General features: G+C 45.0%; 1 protein-coding gene across 2 annotated transcripts in view; it reads left to right on the plus strand.

The window, feature by feature from the left end:
* Positions 1-2,122: 2,122 nt before the first annotated feature.
* Positions 2,123-20,402, plus strand: part of LYPD6B (LY6/PLAUR domain containing 6B) — a 45,889-nt gene continuing 27,609 nt past the window's right edge. The window contains exon 1 of one of the 2 annotated variants that reach the window (XM_064661671.1): positions 2,123-2,267. The gene's annotated coding sequence lies outside the window, so the exon portion shown is untranslated. The remainder of the gene's footprint in view (positions 2,268-20,402) is intronic. The other variant, XM_064661670.1, reaches the window with a different exon arrangement.

Below are 20,402 nucleotides of genomic sequence, written 5' to 3' on the forward strand. Positions count from 1 at the left end.
AAATTTAGGATTAAAAAAAAAAAACAAAACAAAACAAAAAACCCAAAAAAATAAATTGTGGACACGTTTTGCTGGTACCAAGGGGAAATTTTTTTTGCCATTGCATCAAACGATGCTGAAATGTATTAAACTCTTGATAGGAAACCTGAACCCTCTTTCCCCCATCCCGTGGAGATAAGTCTTTTATCTTCATCCTGAAGTTCTACCGGAGATGGATGGATACACTGGCAGACTGCATGAGATGTATCATTCGAAATCCGTTACAGTGGAAAATAAAACTGAGCTAAACTCTGCGGTGTGGGCCTTGTGTGACACGGGACATCCAGCAGGGACTGCTCTCTGTGAGCAGGGACAGCACCCAGGGAACAGCCTGGAGCTGTGTCAGGGCAGGGTCAGATTGGATCTCAGGCAAAGGTTCTTCCCCCAGAGGGTGGTTGGGCACTGCCCAGGCTCCCCAGGGCAGTGGGCACAGCACCAAGGCTGCCAGAGCTCCAGGAGGGTTTGGATGATCCTCTGGGGCACGGTGGGATTGTTGGGGTGTCTGTGCAGGGCCAGGGCTTGGACTGATGATCCTTGTGGGTCCCTTCCAGCTCAGGATATTCCATGATTCTCCAAGAGACCCATTCAATGGAATTGCACTCCAGAGCGTGCTGGAGTCTGTGTCCAAGGCCACGCTCTGGATTTTAGCTTTCCTTCTAAACCTGCACCAGGTAATTCATAGAATCCCAGACTGGTTTGACTTGAAGGGACCTTAAAGCTTATCTCATCCCACCCCCTGCCATGGGCAGGGACACCTTCCACTAGCCCAGGTTAATCCAAGCCCCATCCAAAGTGGTCTTGAACACTTCCATGGATGGGGCATTAATTAGAAGGTTTGGATGGCTGGGAAATGAACACAGCATTTTAAATTTTTTTTTAATAAATAATTGCATCTTCTCTGTTACCTCTCCATGGACATATTCCTTCTTCCTCCTCTTTTTTAGTAGCCTGGAGTATGACAGGGAGACTCTTCCACTTACCTTCTGCATGCATTTCCATTTTTATAGGAATATTACACTCACTTTATGTACAGAGTAGTGAAGTTCCTGCCTCCTTGCCACCTCCCTTAAGTCATACTTGGGAGCTTTATAAACAGCTTATTTCCAGTAATTATTACTCTGAGCAGTTCTCAATTAAATCATTACCTTTCTCCTCAGCAATGGAAATTCCATTGGATTCTGTGGAAATGGATTGCTCCCTTTTTTTGGTTGATTTCTAATGAGAATTACGTGGTTTTTGCACCAAGCCTAGCAGAGGTAGAAATTAGTCTGGCAAAATTTGGAGTTGATTATTTCTAAATCAGAATAAATATTGGATTGTGCTGCTTTCAGTGCGTAAAAGGCACTTCCTCATGCTCTGAGAAGCTGCTGCCTGCAGGATGAGGATGGATCCATCTGGGAAGAAGAGGCTTTTCAGTATAGATGGTTTATGTTAAGGAGAGCAGAAGGGAAGTCCGAACATTCTCCCACAGTCCTGTAGAGGAAGGCAGGCGCTGTGCAGTGCCAGAGCTTTTTCCGTGAGTTAAAACCCTTCTAGATCTCTTTGATAAACCTCGTGCCTGGAGGATGAACTCAATTACAGAGCAGACTGTTTGCAAGTTTATCCCTACAATTTCACTTTCGGAATGTGGGATCGCAGCAGTTAATTAACTCCATGAAAACATCACAAATTACTGTATCCATTTCCAAGATCCGGCTTACACAACAGCCCAGCGAAAAACAAAGGGGTTGCATCCCTAGAAAAACACTCGCTGCCAGCCTGTCACTGTTGATTTCAACACTTCTTAGCTCCGGCTTAAATACTTTAAATTTACCTTTTAGCACAGCTGCACCCAATGGAGACTATTTATCCCTAAAATGAGGTTGGTCAGTAGTTAGGGCTCAACTCACCTGGTGGTCACACGAATCAACTCGTCCTTGATACGCTTTGATGCCGGTCCCGGGGGAAGGGGGGATGTCCGGGAAGGTGTCGGTGCAGCTCTCGGGGGATGCTCGGGTGGGGGGTCCCCTCCTCGCCCCCGCAGCCGCCCGGGCGGTCCCGCCCTGCCCGCAGGTCCCACCGCCCCGGGGGCGGGCGCGGGGTGTCCGAGCCGAGCTCCCCGCCCCGGCCCCTCCTCCGGCACCAGCACAGCCCCAGCCCCGTGTCCTGGTGCTCCAGTGGCCCGGTATCCCGGTGTCCTGGTATCCCGGAGTCCCGGAGCGGCCGCCGAGCCCGCCCCTGCACGGACGGTGAGTGCGGGGAAGGGGCCCGGGAAGGGAGCGGGGCTGGGACGGGCTCGGGGCTGCGGGTCCCGTCCTGCCGCCCCAGGGGATGCTGAGCCGCGGCCCCAACCCCGGCGGTGCCGGGGAGCGGGAGGTGGCACCGAAATCCATGTGTCCCCAGCCCACTGGTTTTGGGGAGTGGGAGGTGGCACCGAAATCTGGGTGTCCCCAGTCCCGCGGATAGTGGGAGGTGGCACCGAAAACGGGGTGTCCCCAGTCCCAGGAGTTTTGGGCAGCGAGAGGTGGCAGCAAAATCGGGGTGTTCCCAGCCCTGTGGGGAGCAGAAGTGCCACTGAAATCAGGGTGTCCCCAGCTCCACAGGGAGCAAAAATCAGGGTGTCCCCAGCCCCACTGGTTTTGGGGAGTGGGAGGTGGCACCGAAATCAGGGTGCCCCTGGCTCCGTGGGGAGCAGGAGGTGGCAGCAAAGTCAGGGTGTCCCCAGATCGTGCAATTTTGGGGAGCAGGAGGTGGCACCAAAATCAGGGTGTCCCCAGCAGCTGTGGTGCTGGTGGGAAGGAGCCAGACTGTGGGAAGGAGCCAGGCTGTGGGAATTGCTGGGTGTGCAGCGTCGAGGGACCCAAATCATAGCCCGTGGTTTACAAGTCTGTTGTAAAAGTGCAGTTATTGCACATCTCCTGATGGTTATAGAGCTGTAAAAGGTTCTGTGTTCCACAGCTATGGCAGCAAAGCTTGGGCTCTTTTAAAGTAGGCGTGTTAAGCTTCACTGTAGGAAGTGCCAGAACACAATAAAAAGGTACCTAGGGAAGCAAATACCAGCAAGAAATACAAGCTGCCCACCATGAAGGCTGGAGAGGGACTTGGGACAAGGAATGGAGGGACAGGACACCAGGAATGGCTTCCTACTGCCAGAGGGCAGGGTTAGATGGGATATTGGGAAGGAATTGTTGGCTGTGAGGGTGGGGAGGCCCTGGCACAGGTTGCCCAGAGAAGCTGTGGCTGCCCTATGCCTGGAAATGTTCAAGGCTTGGAGCAACCTGGGCTAGTGGAAGGTGTCCCTGCCCACGGCAGGGGGTGGAACAAGATGAGGTTTAAGGTCCCCTCCAACCCAAACCATTCTGAGATCCTATGAAAGTACATGAGCAGGTGCTGGGCTGACACTGGCAGGTCGTTGCTGCCTTTTGAGTGGTGTTTCTCCTGAGAATGAACCCTGGCTCCTTGTACCTATACCCTATATCCAAATGCATATCCCTGCACTGAATCAGGCTGTAAATCCCCTGGAACAACCACCAGCAGTGTTGTTTGGTATCACAGGCACCGAGGGCTCGGTGCTGAGCGAGGCCCACGGGTGCTCTGCTAACGCAGGGAATGAAAACAACCCCAGCATTGAGGAGTGTCCGTGGTTCACCCAGAGAGAACTGGTTTGCAAGACTCAGCTGGTTGATTCCTAAGGGCAATCTCAGGAAAATTGGTTTGTGTGATTTCCCATCTGTCAGAGGGTAAGTGCAGGGAGAGCCTGCAACCACAGATGGAGAGATCAGAGCAGTGGCAGAGCCATGTGCTGCAGCCTCTCTCATAAATACAGGACTGGTAATCCCAGATGCTCAGATAATGACTCAAGTTTCTCTCCCTCAATAAACATGTTTTTGTTTAAAATTATAAAATCTTAAATGCTGAGATCTCTCTTTCTCGGCTCGGTTTGGAACCTCTAAGTTTAAAGTTCTAGAGCTTTTCCTGTAACTATGAACCTCCCCACTGCGATGCCCCATCCTGCCTCTGCTCCAGTGAGTTTTGAAGAAAAAGACAAAGAAAATTAAAAGGTTTATGATGACAAAGGGTTGTGTTTGAGAACACAGGGACCAGCTTGGAGGAGGAGAATTCAGAGCTGTGGTGTCTGTCTCCTGTCAGTCCCTGGCCAGGCCGTGTACCTGCAGTGCAGGTGAATTCCAGAGGTAATTGCAGATGGATGTTTTATAGCATGGAGGAAGGGAGTTGTCCTGGTTGTTACACAGCTTGGTGATTCATCAGTCTTTGCAGGGTGATAGTTTTGCTCCTCTAGTCAGTCCACAATTGACTCAGTTCCCAGTGTTTTCCCTCTCTCCCCTCCATGCCTTGCTTTAACTCAGTTAACATTTCCCAGCGTGGTAATTGCAGTGCCAGCTCCCAGCCAGTGCCATCCCTTCCAGAGTGGATAATCTCCCTCAGCCTGGCTTTGCCAGAGCTGCATCTCCGAGGTTTGACATCTGGCTGTGTGATGTTTGCTGTCAGGGGCCCGGGAAATCCTCTAATCAGCTTGTGCAGGATGGATCCCACGTGCTGATCCTGGAAACACTCGGGAGGAATTCCATCCTCTGGCTGGCTCTGGGTGCTTTATCTGGCAGGAAGAAGAGGGAGAGCACAGCCAAGGTGGGGAGATGTGCTGGGGAACGTGTGCCTTTGGCAAGCACGAGGTGCTGCAGGGAAGGAACCAGTGCTACAGGAACAGGCACCTTTTCCTGCACCCTTGGGAGCTCTGGAGAAGGGACACCTGTGCCTTGGTAATTCCTAAGCAGGTTCCTGCCATGCAGACAGGTTATCACCATCTCTTCCTGCTTGGTTTTCTGTTTGCTTCAGCTGTGGGAGAAGACAGAGGGAATGTTTCCTTTTCTACTCTTTATACAAATTATGTAGGAAAGCCCTGTCTGAAATCAGGAGTTGCAAACTTGGATTACAAAACAGAGTCACTATGATTTCCACCTTCTACTGGAAAGTGTCCCTGCCCATGGCAGAGGGATGGAATGAGATGGGCTTTAAGGTGCCTCCCAACCCAAACCATCCCATGATTAAAAATAAAAAAATAACGATAATTTTGCTGCACGAATTCTCACAGTTCTGAAAACTCCCCTCTGGTTTTTTTTTGTTTTTAAAGTGTAAGTTCCTAAATATTTTAATTCCTCGTGTCCGTGGGCTGGATCTTGTGGATTCAAAGGAAAGGAATTTTTCAGTTATTCAAGTGTGTGACTCAAAGGCCTCCTGGATGAGGAGGGCTCAGAAGTGGTGAAAAGGTACCTCCGATAGTACCACGCCAATAAACTTCAGAAGGAATTTCTGAAGCTTAATTCCTGAATTAAGCTTTCCTTAAGGATTGAGTGGGATCGGGTGATGCCTGTGATGTTGGCGGTTACTGTGCCATTAATTGCTGTGAGAATCTTTTAATCTCACTAAGAGCTTTCCCCTGGGCTTTGCATGTGCTTCCAGCTGATCCCTGGGCTGGTTATTCCCGGTGCCAAATGTTGGACTGGGCTTGGAACAACCTGGTCTAGTGGAAGGTGTCCCTGCCCATGGCAGGGAGTTGGAACAAAGTGGTCTTTAATGTCCCATCCAGCCCAAACCATTCCATGATTCTGTGATTTTAAGGGAATGCTCAGGATAACTGTTGGCAGTTGTTGTTTTCTCGTTGTCCATGAGCAGCCAGAACACAGAGCCCAGACCAGGATCCCTTTTCCCAGTGCAACAGCACCAATCTACCCACCCCAACAAAACCGGGCTGGGATTTCTTGCCTCAGGCCTGGGGCCTTTTGATGTACCTGCTCTGAACTCCAGGTTTTTTGGCTTTGAACCAAATGAGGGTAAAATGGTGCTCATTTGGGTTTTTTGCCTGGGCTTTGCTTTGATATTTAAACAAATTTAAACTGTTGTGTGAAACCTGCTTAAAATACACTTGGAGATCCCACTGTTGATATCACTTTGCAGATATGGAAATGGGACAGTAAGAGATTGGAAACTGAGTCTATGTGCTAAAAAAAAACCCCAAAGAATCATCCTAGAATAGTTGGGGTTGGAAGGGAATTTAATATCATCTCATTCCACCCCCTGCCATGGGCAGGGACACCTTCTTCTAGTCCAGGTTGCTCCAAGCCCCATCCAACCTGGCCTTGGACACTTCCAGGGATCCAGGGGCAGCCACAGCTTCTCTGCCCAACCTGTGCCAGGGCCTCCCCACTCTCATAGACAAGGAAAGATCGAGGCTTTAGCAATATTCTGACTGGATGAATGGCTCTAGATAAGTAATTTATCTTCTTTCAGTGTATTTCTTGTCTCATTCTGGAGAATTGTGGACTCTTAGATCTAATTATTTCCACTCACCAGTTCTCAGTCCAGGGAAAGGTCCACTCCATCCTTCATTTTCATCCTTCATTATCCTTCATTTTTTTATAGTAGGAGTACATGCTGAAAAGCAAAATGGGAGGAGATGCTTGCAGTAAGAAGGTGAAAAATTGGATGTATAAATAGATTGAACATGCTGCTTATTCAAGATTTTGAAGTGGAGTCATTTTAACACTCATTTTAATTAATTTTGCCCATAAATTAGTGTGTCTGTGAGAACAGTTTTCTTTCCTATGTCAGTCGAAATGGCCTTGTAGTTTTTCAATGAAGAAATGTGTCTTTCTTCCCTGCAGCCTAATTACACTGGTATCATTTGGTATTTCCAAATGATAGAGAAGCTAAGACTGAAATCCTCAGGATACATGGATTGAGAACTAACACCAGTTGTAGGAGCAGACTTGATTTGCATCTGTATTTTTGCCTTAGGTTTCAATGCAAGATATTGTAATTTTTTTCTGTTATTTAAAAAATTGAAGAAACAAAATTAAATACCATCTTTAGTGGTCTGTAGGCCCTCAGGCTGATAATAATTCCTTCCAAAATTGCTCCATGTGGTTTTTCTCCTAAGTGTCTGACACACAGAGCAGCATTGAAGCTGTGTTGGGAAGAGCAGGCTGCCATCCTAGACTAGCTCATCCTCTGGGATCTGTGGAGCTGCCCCTGGCAGTGATGAATAACTCATGCTTCAGGGCAGACTTATCTCCTCCCTTACACACCTTCCCAATTGGGCCATGTCAAAACCAGCAAGAGGTGTAAGATTATCTCCCCGACCCCAGCAGATCGTGCCCTGGAGTGTGGTGATTACCCTGCTCGGAGTCTAAACATGCACAAGTGCAGATGGGAGCACTTACCCGTCATCTAATCCTGTTTTTGGGAAAAGTGCTGCCCTGGCTTTGTCTTGATGTGAATAAACCTGTTGTGGCAAATTGCACTAATTCAGAGCTCAACTTAATGCACTGAAATGGAGGTTGAGGGGTTATGACATGGGGAGCAGCACAGGCACCATGATGGGGTGAGTGTTTTGTGTCCTCATGGGGCCTAAAACCTTCTTGCAGGTGCTGGTTCTGCCTTAGATTTGATGTCATTTAAGGCTGGATATGAAAAGCTTCGGTGCCTGCTTAAGGAGCACTTATTAGATGTGAGCTTAAAGTGTTGGTGTTCCTTCTTTCAGCTGAGAAAATACATAGAATTACAGAATATCCTGGGCTGGATCCCACAGGGATCATCGAATCCAACCCCTGTCCCTGCACAGACACCCCAACAATCCCACCCTGTCCCTGAGAGGATCATCCAAACCCTCCTGGAGCTCTGGCAGCCTTGGGGCCGTGCCCACTGCCCTGGGTCAGTGCCCAACCACCCTGTGGGGGAAGAACCTTTCCCTGAGATCCAACCTAATCTTTTGTGACACAGCTCCAGCCATTCCCTGGGTCCTGTCCCTGCTCACACAGAGAGCAGAGTTGGTGCTGCCCCTCCTCTGCCCCCAAGGAAGTTGTAGACCATGATGAGTCTCCCTCAGTCCTTTCTCCAGGCTGGACAAACCAAATGACCTTGTCTGTGCTTTCTTGTGGTCTTTCAGCTGCAGAGCATCAGGTGGCTGTTCAGGTCCCAGCACTGTTTCCTGGCTGGGATCATCATTTTTCCTTACAAGTCCACTGTCTCCATCTGTTGTTCCTGGCTCAACCAGTGTGACATCTTCCCTGTGCTCATCATTATGGTTGTTTCTGTAGTTCCAGCTCTTTGTGGCTGCAGGACTTTGTAGGATAATCCCCCATTTGGCTTTCAGGATTTATCAGCTTCTTGATCTCAGCTGCCCAGGGTAATGTGGCTGCTCCAAAACTGGAATCTGCTCAAAGGACAGGCCCTGTGTCCATCCTTTAGAACTGAGCCTACAAGTCAAACTTATTAAATAAATTAAGATTGCAGCGGTTCTTCCCTGTTTGGGAAGGTTCAGGGCACCTCATTTGCCTTGATGTAGAGTCCAATTAGATGATGTTTATATGAACATATAGGAGTTATTTTTAAGTATATTACAACACCCCAACAGCTCAGATTCAAGAAAGCAGCTTGTCCAACTAAACCCAAGAGCTCCTGGCACAGCAGCTGTTCCTCTGGGGTATCACTTTTTAAAACACCACGTGGCTGTAAGGGCTGAGGATTCTCTCTCTTCAAAGCTCATTTCAGCCTCAGGCTGCATTCTGTGCATCTTAATTCTTTTATTTTGCTAAGATTATTACAGCAGTTCCTGATACCAATCTAGTCTGATAAAATTCGAAATTCGCAGCTCAGAAGGGAAAGACCAGTGGAGTTTCAGGAAAGAGCTTCCCTGTGGGTTTTTTTGTTTTCATTTCTGGTTTTTTGGACAGTCCTTTCTCCATTGGGAACTTCAGGGATGTCCCATGTTCTCCCCTGCTCCATCCCACCATCTCCCATGTCAGCCTGGCATCACAGTGAAAACTGGCTTTTATTGGCTTTTCTAACAGGGGAATAAACTTGTTTTTGCTTTTTATTACGGAATTTTCTCCCTCTCAGACCAAATTGATGCTCTGTGCCTTAATAATGGTGTTTCGTGTCGAGTTAGTTTGCCTTAACAATATCCAAGGGATTTATTGCTTTAATACATGTGTATCACTACCAAAACACAAATTAAAGTAGGCAAAATGTTATTGGTTGAGGGCTGTACTGTAAGTTTACAGGAGTTATTGTTGAATAGTAGAATAGTGAGAAGTTCTCACTCATTCACTAGACCAAAAAATCAATAGGATAATTAAGTGTTCTTTATTTTATATATATATATAAAAATATAAATTTTTATATATAAATAACTAAAATAACATATAAATAAAATAAAGCTTTAAAAGAATATCACCATTAGGTTCAGGAGGACTTGCTTACCTCTTTATTTCAGCTTAATGAATGTATATATAGATATAGATATGTAGAGAGAGAGAGAGATAAAAACTTTTAAAATAACATTTCAGAATTAACTATTTGGCTTCATTTCTTCAAAATGATCCCATTCAGAAACAAAATTCCCATCATTCATTTCCTTCCCTTTAATAATTCTCCCATTTGGAGAGATCACCAGATTTATGGGATTACAGCTAAAAAATTTACGCTGACACCGAGGCTCTCTGGTGCAAAAAAACCCTTAAAATAGGTGTTTACAATATTAGTGAGGTATTGAGGAGCTGCAGATTTGCAGCGGATCTGCACAGACTTGAAAACATCTCCTCTTCTGTGAGGCAATAAATGAAGTTAATAATTACAGCACAATTAGAGGAGAAGAACGACGCGTCAAGGGAGGGAGGATTTCTCCTTGGCTGGTCCCAGGAAATGAGGGATTTGGGGTGCAGAGCTGTGAGTGTCCTTTGGACTGCACTCTGTAATGCAGGTGCTGTAAAATACTCAGAGGAACAAGTTTTTGTTGAAACCAGGCTGCTAATTTAACTAAAAATCTGCATTTTTTTTCTTTAGGAGGCAGAGGTGAAGGGCTGTCACTGCCTACCTCGAGAGCCTCCAGGCACCATGAATTCTGTGCTAAATCAAACTGGAATTCAGGCATTCACCACCCTCAGCTGGAAATGAGGGTGGGGAGGCCCTGGCCCAGGTTCCCCAGAGAAGCTGCCCCTGGATCCCTGGGAGTGTCCAAGGCCAGGTTGGACAGGGCTTGGAGCAACCTGGGCTGGAGGAAGGTGTCCCTGCCCATGGCTTTAAGATGAGCTTTAAGGTCCCTTCCAACGCAAGCCTTTCTACATCTTTATCATTCCATAATTCAGGGCATTTGGTGTTCAGGCTCTCTGTTTTTCTTCTCTTTATACCATGACTAATCAACTTTTTGAATGTGTTTGGTAGTAGGACTGTCATCTAATCACAGTGCCTGAGGCTGCTGTACTACCTAAATCTTTGGATATGTGAGTATGGACTAAGTCCTGCATCACCTTCCTAAGGATTTGGCATTTTAGGGCATCTGACATGAAATGTGATGAAGTGGAATGCTCTTCCTGAAGAGAATATCCCTTTATACCTCACATTTCCTTTGTGTTATCCCAGCTTTCCTCCTGTCCATGTCAATGAGCTGTAATTGTGTTATCTGGTCCTTTTTGGTTTGTCGTGGTTTGGGCAACAGACTCTTTAGTTATAAGCACATGGAAGTACTTCCTGGGTTCTGAGGAATCACAGGATCATGGAGTGGCCTGGATTGAAAAGGGACCCTAAAGATAATCTCATGCCACGGGCAGGGACACCTTCCAGCAGCCCAGGTTGCTCCAACCTGGCCTTGGACACTTCCAGGGATCCAGGGGCAGCCACAGCTTCCCTGGGCAACCTGTGCCAGGGCCTCCCCACCCTCCCAGCCAGGAATTCCTTCCCAATATCCCATCTAACCCTGCACTCTAGCAAGTTTAACACCATTCCCCCTTTGTCCTGCCACTCCAGGCCCTTGTCCATAGTCTCTCTCCATCTTCCTTGTAACTCCTTCGGGTCCTGGAAGGCCACAATGAGGTCACCCCAAAGCCTTCTCTTTTCCAGGCTCAACAATCCCAGCTCTCTCAGCCTTTCCTCATAGGAGAGGTGTACAAGGGTCCTTGTGAGTCCTTTCCAAGTCAGGATATTCCCAGTAAGAAGACTGTATTTTCAAAACCACGATGACAGCAGTTTATATAATTTATGGATTTGCCTTGCAAAGAATCAAAACACAACCCCTTTGTGTTAATATACTTAACATAAATATATAGTATATTTAATACAGCAGAGTGGTGCCATTAAATTGAATTGGAAGCTTCTGGAACCAAGAAGTTGGAGCTTGAGTAAGAGATCCCTGCTCAGGGTGACCAGTGAATTCACCTTCTGTGTCCTGCATGCTGTGGAATGATGTGAATACTGAAAATAGATGATCCTTGCTGTGCTTGTTGTTCATTTATTTTTGCTGCAAGTCCTTCTGTATTTACCATAATGTGTCCTTCCAGTGCTTGCCAGCTGCAGCCATTCCTGGCTGGAGGATGGATTGTTTTGTACAAACTCTTGATAGGTGAGATTTATACATCCCACCTCCTTGCCAGAATTCAGAACTCCAGTCACTCAGAGCAGTTCCTGAGCTATTGTGAATGTCCTGAGGGAATGCTCTGCTGGGCTTTACTCCCTTTCCTGACCAACAGGGACTTCAGCAATGCCCTGGTGATTTGACAGATGGGTGGCTGATGGGAAAGAATTGTTTGCTGTGGTTTGAAGCCAGATTTCAGAGGTATAGAAAAATACTTCAAAAATACTTCACTAAGAATTACCAGGAGAAGAAGAAAAGGCCTTTAAAAAAGGATAGTTATGAAATGTGGAATTTTTTTTGTTGATGGAGAGGTTTCTTATTTTTTCTTATTTAGGGTAACAGGAGTCACATCAAATAATTTCATGCATTTTTTTTCCTGTGTCATGTAACAGATGTAGAGATCAGAATTTGGTGCATTGACTGTAGAGAGCTGGGACAGCTGACCTGATCTGATCAAAGGCATTTTTCATATCATATTGTATCATATATCCTATCCTATCCTACCCTATATCATGTCTTCATCAATAAAACCTGAGGTAACTGCTGCTCAGGGTTATTATAATATTGCTGGGCATTGTTCTGCTGGTGGGAGTGTTGAGTGGTTGCCTCTGCACCACTTATTAAACTGCATTCTCATGCCTTTTTTTTAAATTTTATATATTTTTTTTTAGGTTTTTAAATAAAGCATTTTTTAAAAGTGCTTTCTAGAGTGTCAGACACCCTGTAATAATTGATCACTTGAAACTCTTGTTTGGTATTTTGGCTGCTCTTGGATTTTTCAAACCACCAACTCCCATCCCTTCCTTGCAAAATAAGACTTTTAAAGCCTTTAAGGAATTGCAGCTGTAGGGTGGGATGCTGCCTCCCAAAAAGATGGATGACAAAACTACCCTTGGACGTGTTTTCACTTCTTTTTAGAAAAGCACAGGGCAAACAGCAGCTCTTCTGATGCCTTAATTCAATGGAAAATGCTCCAAGAGCTGCAGGATGGGCTCAGGTTTTTAAAACAGATGCCAGATCTTTTGAAAAATCAACACAGAAATATAATGAGAGAAGGTACAGGGAAGCAAAATGTAGCAAGGCCACTTTTAGCTGTTTTTAAAGGTTGTTCTGTCTTGGGGGAAAAAAAAAAAATGTCCAAACACCGGAAAATGCCATTGGACACATGAATTTATTTATGAACACTCTTTGTATCCCACTGGCATGCCAGAGTAAGGACAATTAGGGACAGATGCTGGGATTTTGAAGGCTGAGTGGCTGCATTGTGCACAACCTTGATGGTCACAGAGATGCACATGGGGCAGTTTTTGGCAGGGCGGAGGGAGGAGGAAACATTTCCTCTCCTTTCTTTGCTTTGGGCAGCCTTGCATTATTTCTGGGGGCTGCCCTGACTTCAGCATTCAGAAATGGGAGAGGGGGGCAAAAATGTTTTTTTTTTAGGGTTGACCTGAAGGCCTGGAGGTCTTGGGAAGGATTCACTCCAGGGCCATTCCATTGGGTTATCAGGGAAATGGTGCCATGGCCATTAAAACCATGGAACCGGGCAGCTGGTGCCTGGAATTCAAACTCTTGGACACCACGAGGACGTGGTGGTTCCAGAGGGAAGGCTACAAAGACTTGTTCAAAATAAGGATCCGGGATCTCCCAGGCTCTATCTGGATGTGCATTCAAGAAAATAAACAGAGCTGATAGACTTGTTGTGCTGACATACGATTCCTAAATTGCTTTTTAAAATTTTATTGATTATGTTAATATTCTACCTGGGTATTTTAACTGTGGAATTTTATGTATGCTGGAAGACTTTTGTCTTTATAAAGTATAGATAAGTTAACCCTCCTGTTATTTCTAAGGTTTGGGGGGTGGTTAGAACCATATTCCCATCTTCTTTTAGTATTGCCAAAACTGTGGCATTGCTTCAGTGGTGATGAGAAAATCCAGTTTGTATCACTCTTCCCACAGAAGGTTTCCTTTATTCTGTGTGGATATAAACCCTTTTTATTCTCAGCTAATTCCCAGGTAGGTAGAAAGTATATATTTATTAAAGATACACTTCTACATGTGGCTTTGTGAGCTATCAGTAGTTTGACCACCCGAAGCAATTAGGTGGTGAACTCTTTTAAGAAGAATGTGGGATTGCAAAGGAATCTTTGCCTGTGTGCTTAGTTGCCAAGATAAAGGGAACTGAGATCTGCTCTGAGTTGTCAGAATGTTCTCTTAACTAGTTAAACCCGTGTTTACAACCTTGCCTGTGGTTAACCACCACTAGATAAGATCATGGACTGTCTCCCCGGGAGTGCTCACAGGTGAGGGGTTGATGATACAATTCACATTTAAATGAATCTTCTTCGTGCTTTATTTTTTTTTTTTAATTGTCTTTGGCTCCGAGGGGAGCTTGCTTTGCTGGGAGGAATGTTATCAGTTTATTAACTCTCTCAAAATAATCCATTGTAGGTGGAAAGGTAATGATTGGCCTTCTAACACTACAGTGCTTCCAGAAAAAAGGCTTCAGTGGTTAAGGCTGCTCTGATAATGTGTTAAATCACATGTCTGGACATATGCAAGACATGAAACCTGAAACTTGGCAGTTTCTACACGTTTTAAGTCAACAGAGCTAAAAGCAGCCACAGTACATCTCTTTGACTGTTGTTCCTGTTTCTTAGTTATCACGGGAAAGACAAGAGAATTTATTTCAAGCATTACCCTAATCTGGGCTATTAGTGTAAGTCTTCTTCAATTTTCACTAAAGTTTATCAGGTGAAGGTGATATTTGAGCTGGAGCATTTGGGGTTTGCCATCAGGGTCATCGTGTTTGAGTGCTACTTATTTTACCAGAGAAATCACAGGGTATATATGTATGTGGAAATATAGTATTTTAAGCTTGTTATGAAATTAATTAATAGCAGTTAAATTAGCTAGGCAGATGAGGGGCTTATCCTCCACCACTGCAGAATTGCTCTGCAGAACAACTCTGAAAAATAATAATACTTGCAGCTGAGTTTCTAGGTAACCTTTTGTGGGGTAAAGTTCTTATGTATTTCCAGTTGGGCATTTAAATGAAGGATTTTGTTATGAGCACCTGGAGCATTTGATTATTCCACCAAACAATGGCAGGAGCAGGAATTGTGTGGACTGTGGCAAGTGTCTTTCATTTTCATCTCCCTACTTGGTTGTAGCTTTTTTGATCTCTTCTTCATGTGCTTTGCCAGATAATTTGATTCAGACTGTGCATGAGATTTACATTTCTTTGGGCAGCCTCAGCACTTGATTTCCAGACAGAGTAGAAACAGCTGGACTGGGAGCTGTTCCATAATCCCTGGATGAAGAATGCTCCCTCCCATGGGATGGGTATAATAGTGTGATTGTCTTCATTTTTAAAGGTGGCCACTGGATTCTGACCTGCAGGAAACTGGAGGTTTCCACCTGCAGGGAATTTACTTGTTTGGAGCTACTGCCTTGCTGGAAGGAGGCAAGTTCAGCTCTTCTGGCACTTCAGCCAGCCTGGCTTAAGCTTCATTTATTTCTCTATTAATATGAGATAAAACAATAAAAGAAGCACAGGTCTCGTGAGGAGCTGCTGAGGGAGCTGGGGGGGCTCAGCCTGGAGAAAAGGAGGCTCAGGGGGGACCTTCTGGCTCTGCAAGTCCCTGCCAGGAAGGGGGAGCTGGGGGGGGAAAAGTTGGGCTCTGCTCCCAGGGAACGAGGGACAGGACAAGGGGAAACAGCCTCAAGCTGTGCCAGGTTGGATATTAGGGAAAATGTCATCATGGAACAGTTTTCCCAAGGCAGTGGTGGAGTCCCCATCCCTGGAGGGATTTCAAAGCCCTGTGGATGTGGCACTTGTGGGCAGGGGTCAGTGGTGGCCTTGGCAGTGCTGGGGGATGGTTGGACTCGATGATCTTAGAGGGCTTTTCCACCTTCAGCAATTCCAGTCCTTATCCCAGATCTCTTAAAAAATGGCTGTTTGGCGAGCCTGGATTTTACAGAACATCATTTCCCTGCTGGCTTCTCCCTCTTGTCTCTTACATCATATTTTGTTTCTCTCCATAATGGACTCGGTGCTAAAATGCACGTGCTGAACCAAGTCCCTGTGATGTCGTGTGGGATTTGGCACCCTGCTGGAGGGATTCTGCTGGGAGATGCCTGGCTAATTCCCAGCACATGCAGTTCCCACAGACAACCTGGAAATGGGTGGGGTTGACGTGAGCAGGAGCAACAAAGGTCTGAAGCTGAGATTGCCTTCTGGAATGGCAGCTCATCAAAGGGCCAGGGAAATCTATAAAATGAGCAATAAAGTTACTTTGAAAGTTTCAGGTTTACTCATTTTACTACCGCAGGAAGACGCTTGTAATGTGTATACACGTAAAACACTGGTTAGTATTGGGGATATATTCACATAAAGTGCATATTCTTTGAAGAAGTAGATAAGGGGAAATCCCTCCAGAACTCTTCTAATAACTGTGCTCCTGCAAATGGGTTGCTTTCTTCTGGGAGAATTTTAAACTGTGTGTTTCTTTAACTGAATTGTTTCCTTTGTGTAAAGGATGCAGTAGTTAATCAACTTCTGCGTCTGCTTGGAAGAGGGTTAATTGTTAATCACTATCACCAATACTCAGAAGTGCCTCAGCTCATTTGGTGAAATGTATTTTCCCTGCGTGTTTTTCACAGTCTGCTCGAATAGACATCGATTATACAGCTTTGCCATGTGGCTAAATCCCTGGAAATTCTGATGTGTTTTGAAAATAGCCCTTAGAACAGCACTGAAATCCAGAAAATGCCACATGGAGCTCTAACATCAGTGTTTTGTGTGCTTTGCTAATGACAGGGAATTCACAGCCAGCTGTCAAGGGCTCTATTCTACCTGTGGGAAGCTGCCTGGGGCTATGCAGGAGAGGGAGGATAGGGAAATACAGCTTTTTAAACCAGGGCTCTCTTGGAAATAGGGAGCTTTATTCTGGTTTACCAGAGGCGTTTATCTTCGCTGAGAATGCAGATGTTGTATACGCCAAAGTCATTGAGTAAAAGAGTTGATATGGGAAACAAAGCCTGGAATGCAGCTTTTCCTCCTTCCCAGTGATTCTGTGCTCTGTGTGTGTATGTGGAGTCTCTCCCTGTGTGTGTGTGTGGAGTTTTTCCCTCTGTGTGTGTGTAATTTTCCCATCTGTGTGGAGTTTTTCCCTCTGTATGTGTGTAGTTTTCCCATCTGTGTGGAGTTTTCCCCTCTGTGTTTGTGTGGAGTTTTTCCCTGTGTGTGTGTGGAGTTTTCCCTGTGTGTGTGTGTGGAATTTTTCCCTCTGTGTGTGTGTGGAGTTTTTCCCTCTGTGTGTGTGTGTAGTTTTTCTCTGTGTGTGTGTGTGTGTAGTTTTTCTCTGTGTGTGTGTGTGGAATTTTTCCCTCTGTGTGTGTGTGTGTGGAGTTTTTCCCTCTGTGTGTGTGTGTGGAGTTTTTCCCTCTGTGTGTGTGTGTGGAGTTTTTCCCTCTGTGTGTGTGTGCAGTTTTTCTCTGTGTGTGTGTGTGTGGAGTTTTCATCTGTGTATGTGAAGTTTTTCCCCCTATGTGTGTGGAGTTTTTCCCTCTGTGTGTGTGTAGTTTTCCCATCTGTGTGGAGTTTTTCCCTCTGTGTTTGTGTGGAGTTTCTCCCTGTGTGTATGTGGAGTTTTCCCATCTGTGTGGAGTTTTTCCCTGTGTGTATGTGGAATTTTTCCCTCTGTGTGTGTGGAGTTTCTCCCTGTGTCTTTTTGTAGTTTTACCATCTATGTGGAGTCTCTCCCTGTGTGTGTGTGGACTTTTCCTCTGTGTGGGGGGAGTTTTTCCCCCTGTATGTGTGTAGTTTCTTCCTGTGTGTGTGTATAGCTTTCCCATCTATGTGGAGTTTTTCCTTGTGTGTGTGTGTGTGGAGTTTCTCCCTCTGTGTGTGTGTGAGTATGGAATTTTTCCCTGTGTGTGAGTGTGGAGTTTTCCTCTCTGTGTGTGTAGTTTTTCCCCCTGTGTGTGTAGTTTTCCCATCTGTGTGGAGTTTTTCCCTCTCTGTGTGTGTGGACTTTTTCCCTCTGTGTGTATGGAGTTCTTCCCTGTGTGTGTGTGTAGTTTTTCCCCCGTGTGTGTGTAGTTTTCCCCTGTGAGTGTGGACTTTCTCCCTGTATTTCTGGAGTTTTCCTGTGTGTGTGTAGTCTTCCTGTCTGCAGGATGGACCTTTGATGTTCCCTGTGAGGTGTATCAGCTTCCACAGGAGAGATCAAGGGCTTTCCCCTATAAATGAACCCACAGGTTGCTAGAACACTTTCTTGGAGAACCCGTGGTCTGAATCCCAGCAGGAATTAACCCAGATCTCCCACATCTGAGGCAATGTGTTGCCTAACCCCCGTTGAATAGAGCTCCCAAGAGGGACACAGCCCCTACCAGCAATTATTCCCTCCCCAGGAGTGCTGGAATCTGCTCTGGGTGCCATCTGGATCAAACCCCTCGGATGAAGCCCTCCAGAAGGGCTTGTGAATACAAGTGTGAGCCTAAGCTGGAAGATAGGGTGGAAAGCTGCTCAGGCCTGTCAGATCTGGGTGTGCCTGAAAGCTAAATTTCGTGGGATTACAGAATGGAAAACTTTGAGGAGCCTGGGGAATCCTGGTAGCAGCCGTGAGGGTGAATGTGAAGTTTGCACTTTTTTGTTACTCTGATTTTTTTTTTCAGTTTGTTTTTTTTTTTAAACACAAGTTCTCTTTGGTGGATATAAAACCAGTTGCTTGGAAAAATTGCTGGTTAATGTCAGTAAAAAAGAGTCGTGTCAACCCATCTCATCAAAATCAGCCCAACTCTCCAACGTCCAATCCCAGAAATAATTTCTGACGGTGGATTTGTGTCTAGGACTCCACTGGAGTTTGGTTTAGGTTTTTCCTTGTCTCTGTGTGGGTGAAAAAGGACTTAAATTTGAAGGGTTGGCAGGCTGTGCTTGGCTGCATTTTTACATCCTGTGAATGAAACACCCAAATGTCTTTCTCTGCTGGAGGATTGACCTGTCATTGCAGTGACCAGTGGTTTAGAAAGCTGGAATTTTTGTTTTCTGTTTTAATAGGAAAGCCCCGAGGCTGTGAATATGTGTCGTGCAGTGCAATACCCCACAGTGTACCAGACATGAAAATTCATTGTGCCTGTAGCTATATTAGTGTGTTAAATACCAGGGTTATTAATCTTTCCTCGCCCCAGAAACTCTTAGTCCATGTATTAATGTGTTTTTGTGTGAGATTTAATTGCTCAGACTTGTAACAACTCAAAACCTTAAGATCCTGTTTCCCACTCAGTCTTGAGAAATGGGTTCTATGGAAAAGCAGCAAGTGGTTGTTTTGATTGTGTTGCATTTTCCGTGGCATATGGAGGCTCATCTGTGGCTTATAAAGGAGTGGAGACCGAGGCTCAGACTAGGGCAGGGATTTTCCAAAAGTAAATAAGCAACCAGGAGTGATGCTGGGAAAGGAATTCCAGAGTTATGGCTTCCTGCACTTAACTCGAATCATGTCAGCACCATATTTGCTATCTGAAAGAAATTACCACAATAAAACACCTTAATGTTTACCTTAACATAATAAAGGAAGGTGTTCCTAACAATAAAATATGATTAGACCTGTGGAAGAAATAAATGGTTGCTAAATTAGCTTCAGATGAAGGCCAAGTGTACCTTTTATTAAAGTTTTGGCTTTCACATTGCATGAGCTCAAGGCAGCAAAGTTTATTTTTAAGGGGTAACAAAAAAAATAAAAATGAAAGGTTAGAAAAATTTTTAAAAGGTTTTGACATTCAATCTGTCATCATTGTCTTCTCAGGAATGCACATGTTTGAAATAAAAAAAAAAAAAAGGCAAAAGGAGAGGTTCTGTTGAGTGACACTGATCTTCTTTGGAGTTCTCGTTTGGTTTTCTGCTCATTAAGCTCCTGACATGGAAACAGACTTAAAAAGGCTGAGAACTGTGACGTGAGATGCAGCTTTTAGACTTGTCAGCAGGTCTAGCAATAAAATATAGACTGAACTTGTTGGGTTTTTTTTAACAGTTAGAGCCAATATTTGAAGATGATGGTGCAGCAGCAGGAGAGAAGAGCTGATAGAAGAGACAGTATAGGAGACATAAATCATATACTGTGTATATTTTCTCATTTAAAAACAGTATGAGGGAACAACTGTGCAGTTCAAATAAATTCAGTTGCTGTCTCTGATGCAAAGAGGAGAAATTCATTACCAGAATCATCACTGGATAATAGGAAAAAAAGGGACTCTTCATTTATTTTTCTGTCCTGTCGTGTCAGAAGCAGCTCAAGGCCTGGTGTGACCAGAATGAGAGGGTGGGTGATGTAACCACAGAGCAGCAGCTTCTCCACGGGGGTTTTTGGAAGTTTCTGTGTGGTTTTGGCAGAGTTTGGTGGCCTTTTAATAGGCTGCAGCTATTCCTTTAGATGGTACCTGTGGTGGCAGAAATGCTTTGCTTTGTACAAACTGCACAGTGGAAGGGATTTGAGTTTTTGGTTTTTTTCTTTATTTGATGTTATGCTGAGCTTGCTTAGAAAAAAAAAGAATTAGAATACCTGGCTCTTACACCACTATCCTTTTCTTTTTGAATTATTTTTCTTTCATATGGTTTTCTGGTACTTATTTATACCCATCTAGAAGAAACCCAAGTGCTTTTTTTGTTTAACCCTTCACAGCTGTGTTTGATCCTCAGTGTTCTGCCTGAACTGAAGTATTTTGCATGGGGTTTTTTTGGGCTACTATTTGTGAATTCTGTGCCTTAATTTGTATTGTGGACATGGAAGCAAATTGGGGCAATTATAATGCTTTAAATACGTGCCTTCTTTTCTTTTTGAGGGGGGGAAAAAAAAAGAAAACCCAAACCAAACCACCAAAATAACAACCTTTTCGTTTTGAAAATGTAGCAAATCCTTAGCACAAATTAAATTCTATTAAATTTTTATTCTGTAATAGA

Source organism: Pseudopipra pipra, chromosome 7, assembly GCF_036250125.1.
Source record: "Pseudopipra pipra isolate bDixPip1 chromosome 7, bDixPip1.hap1, whole genome shotgun sequence".
Classification (NCBI taxonomy): domain Eukaryota; kingdom Metazoa; phylum Chordata; class Aves; order Passeriformes; family Pipridae; genus Pseudopipra; species Pseudopipra pipra.